An 8276-nucleotide genomic window follows, 5' to 3' on the forward strand; every position below is an offset into this window, starting at 1 on the left:
TTTCTTATTTCTTATTTATTGTTGAAATCCAAAATTAAAGTCTCTTGGCTCTCTTCACGCTTTCTCACAAACAGATTAAAAAATAGATTTTTTTTTTTGAAGTTTGGATAAACCATTGCTTCGTCTGGTGTCTACAATACATATGACTCATTATAGTACTAATTTCATTTTTACCAGATCGAAAAATTTTATGTTGAAAAGAAAAATTTATAGATCCAATGTCACATTCCGTAAAAATTTACGATACATGTATAGGATGCACTCAATGTGTACGAGCTTGTCCAACAGATGTATTAGAAATGATACCCTGGGATGGATGTAAAGCCAAGCAAATTGCTTCCGCGCCGAGAACCGAAGATTGTGTGGGTTGTAAGAGATGTGAATCTGCCTGCCCGACAGATTTTTTAAGTGTCCGCGTTTATTTAGGGCCTGAAACAACACGTAGCATGGCTCTATCTTATTGATACGTTACAAAAAACTTCACTCGAATCGTCTGATTCCTCTTTACCGAAGAAGCCTGTGCTCGAAATAATCGAGCACGGGCTTTTCTGGTCAAAACGTATCTTGTCTTTATCACTTTATCATGAGTTATTTTCCTTGGTTAACAATACTTGTTGTTTTGCCGATATTTGCAGGTTCATTAATTTTCTTTTTACCTCATAAGGGAAACAAAGTCGTTAGGTGGTATACTATATCTATTTGTTTATTAGAATTCCTTCTAATGACTTATGCGTTCTGTTATCATTTCCAACTGGAGGATCCCTTAATCCAATTAAAGGAGGATTATAAATGGATAGATGTCTTCGATTTCCACTGGAGATTGGGAATCGATGGACTTTCATTAGGATCTATTTTATTGACAGGATTTATCACTACTTTAGCTACTTTAGCAGCTTGGCCAATTACACGGAATTCGCGATTATTCTATTTCCTGATGCTCGCAATGTATAGTGGTCAAATAGGATTATTTTCTTCGCGAGACCTTTTACTTTTTTTTATCATGTGGGAGTTAGAATTAATTCCTGTTTACTTACTTTTATCCATGTGGGGGGGGAAGAGGCGTCTATATTCAGCTACAAAGTTTATTTTGTATACTGCAGGCGGTTCCATTTTTTTCTTAATCGGAGTTCTGGGTATGGGCTTATATGGTTCCAACGAACCAGGATTAGATTTGGAAAGATTAATTAATCAATCATACCCTGCAACCTTGGAAATACTTTTATATTTTGGCTTCCTTATTGCTTATGCTGTCAAATTGCCGATTATACCCCTACATACGTGGTTACCAGATACCCATGGGGAAGCACATTATAGTACATGTATGCTTTTAGCGGGAATATTATTAAAGATGGGAGCATATGGATTGATTCGGATCAACATGGAATTGTTACCTCATGCTCATTATCTATTTTCGCCCTGGTTAGTAATAATAGGAGCGATCCAAATAATCTATGCAGCTTCAACTTCTCTTGGTCAACGAAATTTCAAAAAAAGAATAGCTTATTCCTCTGTATCTCACATGGGTTTCATAATTATAGGAATTGGTTCCATAACCAACATTGGACTCAATGGAGCTATTTTACAAATATTATCCCATGGATTTATTGGTGCTACACTTTTTTTCTTGGCAGGAACCGCTTCTGATAGAATGCGTCTTGTTTATCTCGAAGAACTGGGGGGAATATCTATCCCAATGCCTAAAATTTTTACCATGTTTAGTAGCTTTTCAATGGCTTCTCTTGCCTTACCAGGAATGAGTGGTTTTGTCGCAGAATTAGTAGTATTTTTTGGACTAATTACTAGTCCAAAATTTCTGTTAATGCCAAAAACACTAATTACTTTTGTAATGGCAATTGGAATGATATTAACTCCTATTTATTTATTATCTATGTTACGCCAGATGTTCTATGGATACAAGCTATTTAATGTTCCAAACGCAAATTTTGTGGATTCTGGACCACGAGAACTCTTTATTTTAATCTGTATCTTTTTACCAGTAATAGGAATTGGTATTTATCCAGATTTTGTTCTCTCCCTATCCGTTGACAGGGTAGAGGCTCTCTTATCCAATTATTATCCTAAATAGGTTTGCTTTTTTTTACTCGTCTGCTCTATTAATGCAGAAATAAGTAAAAAAGTATATAATGCAGAAATAAGTAAAAAAGTATAATTAGATCTATCTCGAATTTTTGAGAACCCTTTGATAAGGCGTTCAAGGGGTTCTCAAATAAAACATAAAAGTAAAAACCTTCATTTCATGAAGGTTTTATTTTATGTAATCATTTAGGTGTTAATGTAAACGAACCATAACTATGTAAGCCTATTCCTAATAGATTTATACCAAAATAACAAATCCAAATTATAAGAAATCCTATCAAAGCTATAAGTGCAGAATTCGTACCCTTCCAATTTGGATTTGTTCTACTATGTAAATAAATTGCGAATATGGTCCAAGTAATAAATGCCCAAGTTTCCTTAGGATCCCAATTCCAATAGGATCCCCAGGCCTCATTAGCCCATACTGCTCCACAAAGAATACCTACGGTTAAAAGGGTAAATCCTAGGCTAATGACACGATAACTCCAAGAATCCAAACGCTCCGTTAATTGATATTTGTAATAATTTGGAAATGAAGGGACAGAGGTTCTTTTTAAAGCACTTCTTTTTGCATAAAAATATTTAATATCACTAAAGAAAAATGTTTTATTTAAAACATTTTTTTTCTTTTTAGAAAAGAAATGGAAATTATTTCGAAATCTAATGATTAGAATAGCGGCAGATAATAAGGATCCGCACAAAAGAGTTGCATAGCTTAATAACATCATACTGACATGCATCATTAACCACTGAGATTGTAGAGCAGGTACTAGTATCGTGGATTGATGCATTTCAGTTAAAAGACCCGATGTGGCAAAGCCTTGCGTTAAAATAGTACTTGGCGTAGTTATTGTGCTTAAATCATTTTTAGAGTTCTGTATTTTAGGAATGGTATGAAGAATATACAGGGCCCATGAAAGGAAGATCAATGACTCATATAAATTACTTAATGGAAAATGTCCCGAGGAAGCCCAACGAGAAACTAAGAATCCTGTTATAGAGAAAAAAGTAACTATCATTCCTTTTTCTGACGAATCGCGTAATCCTCCAAGTTCACGAACTAATAAGGTTATAAAATGAATCGTAATCACAATTGAAATCGTTGAGAAAGAGATATGAGTTAGTATATGTTCTAAAGTTGCAAATAGCATAAGGGGAAGGTCCCATTACAAAATTGTAAATTTCGAATTGATTTCTAATCTATTGTATTCTTTTTCAAGAATGCCGCCACTCGGATTCGAACCGAGATGCTTGAGCACTGCTTCCTAAGAGCAGCGTGTCTACCAATTTCACCATGGCGGCTAACTTCAAATAATAGGTAACTTAAAAGAATAATAGCTATTATCTTGGGAATCGTCGATATTGGGAAAGTCCATAAAATTTAGGAACATTAGAGTTTTCATTAAAATAGACTTCGTTTGGTAGTATCGTTTCCATTTTTTTTTTTTACAATAAACTCTTGCTTTGCCCAATAGAAACACAAACACTGCTTGAAAGAGTTGGAACTTCTTTTTTCTAACTTGCAATTATAGAACTAATTTTTTCTAATTAATTTCCCCTTTACATTTTGAAAATTCTTTCAATACAATGAAAAAAATCCAAAAGGGTTTCTATTTAATGATGAAATTAAAATAAAATGGATAAATAGAAAAGGCTTTTTGGATTTTTTAAAAATTTCTAGAATGAAAGTCTTTATGCTCTTATTAATAAGATTTACTAACCTTATGATTTTGGAGAAGATAGGTGGAAGTTGTAAGTCCTATTGTAAGAATACTCCACTTTTCATAATTTTCCTAATAGAATATGAGGATTCTATTAGGAAAATTATGAAAAGTTCATTGATAGGAAAAGAATACTTAGCACACAGTATACCAAACAAAACTTTTTTTTTCTTGTATATATAAGATAAGAGGGGTTTTTTGTTCTAAGAATATTGTACCGAGTAATTCGACACATAAAAGTACATTCAAAGAAGAATCCAAATTATTAAATAATTGGAATTCTTTTTTGATAAGTCAATTCATATTATTCCAAAATCTTATTATTTGTTTGTTGCCCAGAAAAACCCTTTGGTTTTGGATGCTCATTACCGCTCGAAAATGATCTTGATTTTACTAAAGAATAAGATTGTACTATGGAAAAATAAGTCTTTTTCTTCCAAATATTTTTACGAATACGCTTTTTTGACATTGAAGTACGTTTTTTTGGAACTGCCATTCAAAAAGGAAATTACTTTTTTCTAGTTGTATGTGAAAGACATCTATTGCTGCAAATCAATCCTTCTTTCTTCTTTTTATTAGTATTTATACTTAGATACTGAAAGATACTTAAATTTTGAATTATTTTTTACTTCATTTTGTCTAATGCGGATAAGACAACAAGAATTTTTTAACATTTTTTCTTGTATATATTTTATACTTTTTTTTTAATAATATAGAATATATAGAAGGGTTTCTCATTTAAATCTATTTATATCTATTTATATATCAAGTATACTCCATATATAGATATATGGTATGGAAGCCTATCCCCCATATAAGATAAGACGGGGGGATAAAAAGAAGGGAAAATGAAAATAGTTAATTAAGTTCAGAATGGTATTCCATAAAGGAAAGGAATTCCAATCAAAACAAAAAATACTGAGTCTCTTAAACAAGACATTCTAAAACTTAGGTAATTTATAGTCATTAGAATTTTAGTTCTATATGAAGTAAGGACTATTCGATAATTTCTTATAAACATAGGTTTTCATTGGAATTCACTCAATCAGTTAATTATGGAACAAGAGAGCTGTTTCATCTTTGTTTTAAAGAAATATAAAAATGAATTATGAATAGAAAGTAAAATGATTCCACTTTTTTTTTTTTATTTTTATAAATATCTTTATTTAGTTAATAAAATAACTTCGTTACCTAGTTATTTTATTAACTTTTTTAATTTAACCAACTAAACCCATTCTTAATTTTTAATTATTTCAATGAGATAAATTTTGGAAAAATTAAGAATTTCAGTATTTTTTCTTATTCTTTTTATTTATTCTTTCAGAAAGAGATAAGAATTGGTTTGGTGAATCGGAAACAATTTTATAGAAAAATTGAAGTAAAAATTGAAGTAAAAATTGCAATTTCTTTTCTTATGGAACATACATATCAATATGCATGGGTAATCCCTCTTCTCCCACTTCCAGTTATTATGTCAATGGGATTTGGCCTTATTCTTATTCCGACAGCAACAAAAAATCTTCGTCGCATATGGGCTTTTCCTAGTGTTTTACTCTTAAGTATAGCTATGGTATTCTCAGTTCAACTGTCTATTCAACAAATAAATGGAAGTTCGATCTATCAATATCTATGGTCTTGGACCGTCAATAATGATTTTTCTTTAGAATTTGGATACTTGATTGACCCACTTACTTCTATTATGTTAATACTAATTACTACTGTAGGAATCCTGGTTCTTATTTATAGTGATGGTTATATGTCTCACGATGAAGGATATTTGAGATTTTTTGTTTATATAAGTTTTTTCAATACTTCCATGTTGGGATTGGTTACTAGCTCCAATTTGATACAAATTTATTTTTTTTGGGAACTCGTGGGAATGTGTTCTTATTTATTGATAGGCTTTTGGTTTACACGACCAATCGCAGCGAGTGCTTGTCAAAAAGCTTTTGTAACTAATCGTGTAGGGGATTTTGGTCTATTATTAGGAATTTTAGGTTTTTTTTGGATAACAGGTAGTTTAGAGTTTAGGGATTTGTTCAAAATAGCTAATAACTGGATTCCTAATAATGGAATTAACTCTTTACTTACTACTTTGTGTGCTTTTTTATTATTCCTTGGTGCAGTTGCGAAATCCGCACAATTCCCTCTTCACGTATGGTTACCCGATGCTATGGAAGGGCCCACTCCTATTTCGGCTCTTATACACGCAGCAACTATGGTTGCTGCGGGAATTTTTCTTCTAGCTCGACTTCTTCCTCTTTTCATATCTTTACCTTTGATAATGAGTTTTATTTCTTTAGTAGGTACAATAACACTATTCTTAGGAGCTACTTTAGCTCTTGCTCAGAGAGATATTAAAAGAAGCTTAGCCTATTCTACAATGTCTCAATTGGGTTATATGATGTTAGCTCTAGGTATAGGTTCTTATCAAGCTGCTTTATTCCATTTGATCACTCATGCTTATTCAAAAGCTTTATTGTTCTTGGGATCCGGATCCGTTATTCATTCAATGGAACCTCTTGTTGGATATTCACCAGATAAAAGTCAAAATATGGTTCTTATGGGCGGTTTAAGAAAATACATTCCAATCACAAGAACTACTTTTTTATGGGGTACACTTTCTCTTTGTGGTATTCCACCTCTTGCTTGCTTCTGGTCCAAAGATGAAATCCTTAGTAATAGTTGGTTGTATTCGCCCTTTTTTGGAATAATAGCCTCCTTTACTGCAGGATTAACTGCCTTTTATATGTTTCGGATATATTTACTTACATTTGATGGGTATTTGCGTGTTCATTTTCAAAATTACAGTAGCACTAAAGAGAGTTCCTTGTATTCAATATCCTTATGGGGAAAAAGGATACCCAAAGGAGTGAATAGGGATTTCGTTTTATCAACAACGAAGAGTGGAGTTTCTTTTTTTTCACAAAATATACCAAAAATTCAAGGTAATACAAGAAATAGGATAGGATCCTTTACTACGTCTTTTGGGGCTAAAAAAACTTTTGCCTATCCGCATGAAACGGGAAATACTATGTTATTTCCTCTTCTTATATTACTACTTTTCACTTTGTTCATTGGATTCATAGGAATCTCTTTTGATAATGGAGGAATTGGTAATGGAATAGCAGAGTTAACCATATTATCAAAGTGGTTAACTCCCTCAATAAACTTTACCCAGGAAAGTTCTAATTCTTTTGTAAATTCATATGAATTTATTACTAATGCAATTTCTTCTGTAAGTCTAGCTATCTTTGGTTTATTCATAGCATATATCTTCTATGGATCCGCTTATTCTTTTTTTCAGAATTTGGATTTAATAAACTCTTTTTACAAAGGAAATCCTAAAAAAGAATTTTTAGATCAAGTAAAAAAAAATATATACAGTTGGTCATATAATCGTGGTTATATAGATATTTTCTATACTAGGGTCTTTACCCTCGGTATAAGAGGGTTAACCGAACTCACGGAGTTTTTTGATAAGGGTGTTATTGATGGAATTACCAATGGAGTGGGTCTTGCTAGTTTTTGTATAGGAGAGGAAATTAAATATGTAGGGGGAGGTCGAATCTCGTCTTATTTATTCTTTTTTTTATGTTATGTATCTGTGTTTTTATTCTTTTTTCTTTCTTAAGTTAAGGAATTTACAACAAGTCTCTTGCAAAAATAACTATCCTATCCCCTTTCTACAATCTCTCTATATCCTTGTTACATAAGGTAAGTATTGTATAATAGTTCGGTTTTCCGCGATTTTTTCCATTCCTCTGTGTAAATACCCTAATATGGGTTCACAATCAATAACATCCTCACCATCGAGAGTAACGATCAGTCGAAGAACACCATGCATTGATGGGTGTTGAGGGCCCATATTGACTATCATGAGATCTTTTCTTGTAAGCGGTAGACTCATATCCTTTCTTCCTTAATTCATTATTCCATGAAAATGGATTATTCCATGAATTCCTCAAAGCGAGGCTCATCAAAATGAAAAATCTAAGACTACTATAAGACTACTAAAAAAATAATAAAACAAGAAAAAAATTTGAACGATTAAATTACTGCTCCCGAATATTCAACTGACCGATTAATTTCTTATAACGTACTCTATTTTTCTTTGCCAAATAAGCCAGCAAACGTCGACGTTTTCCCAAAAGTCTTCGTAGACCTCTTTCCGATGAAAAATCTTTTTTGTGTAATTCCAAATGTGAAGCAAGTCTCCGTATCTTATTGGTGAAACTGAATACTTGAAATTCAACAGAACCCCTGTTTTCTTCTTTTTCTTCTTTAACCATAAATCCAAAAATTTTTCTACCTCCTTTCTTTTTCATGTATTTTTCTGATCAGGAAAAATACAAAATTATGTCAGTTATTTTGAAGTTATTCTAATCTCGTACACACACAAATTTGCAATTATTCATCTACTACTGGAATTTGGATTTATTTTATCGATGCAAATTG

The sequence above is a fragment of the Triticum urartu genome, unplaced genomic scaffold (genome assembly GCF_056163025.1).
Source record: "Triticum urartu cultivar PI428250 unplaced genomic scaffold, HENAU_Tu73 scaffold113, whole genome shotgun sequence".
Taxonomy (NCBI): domain Eukaryota; kingdom Viridiplantae; phylum Streptophyta; class Magnoliopsida; order Poales; family Poaceae; genus Triticum; species Triticum urartu.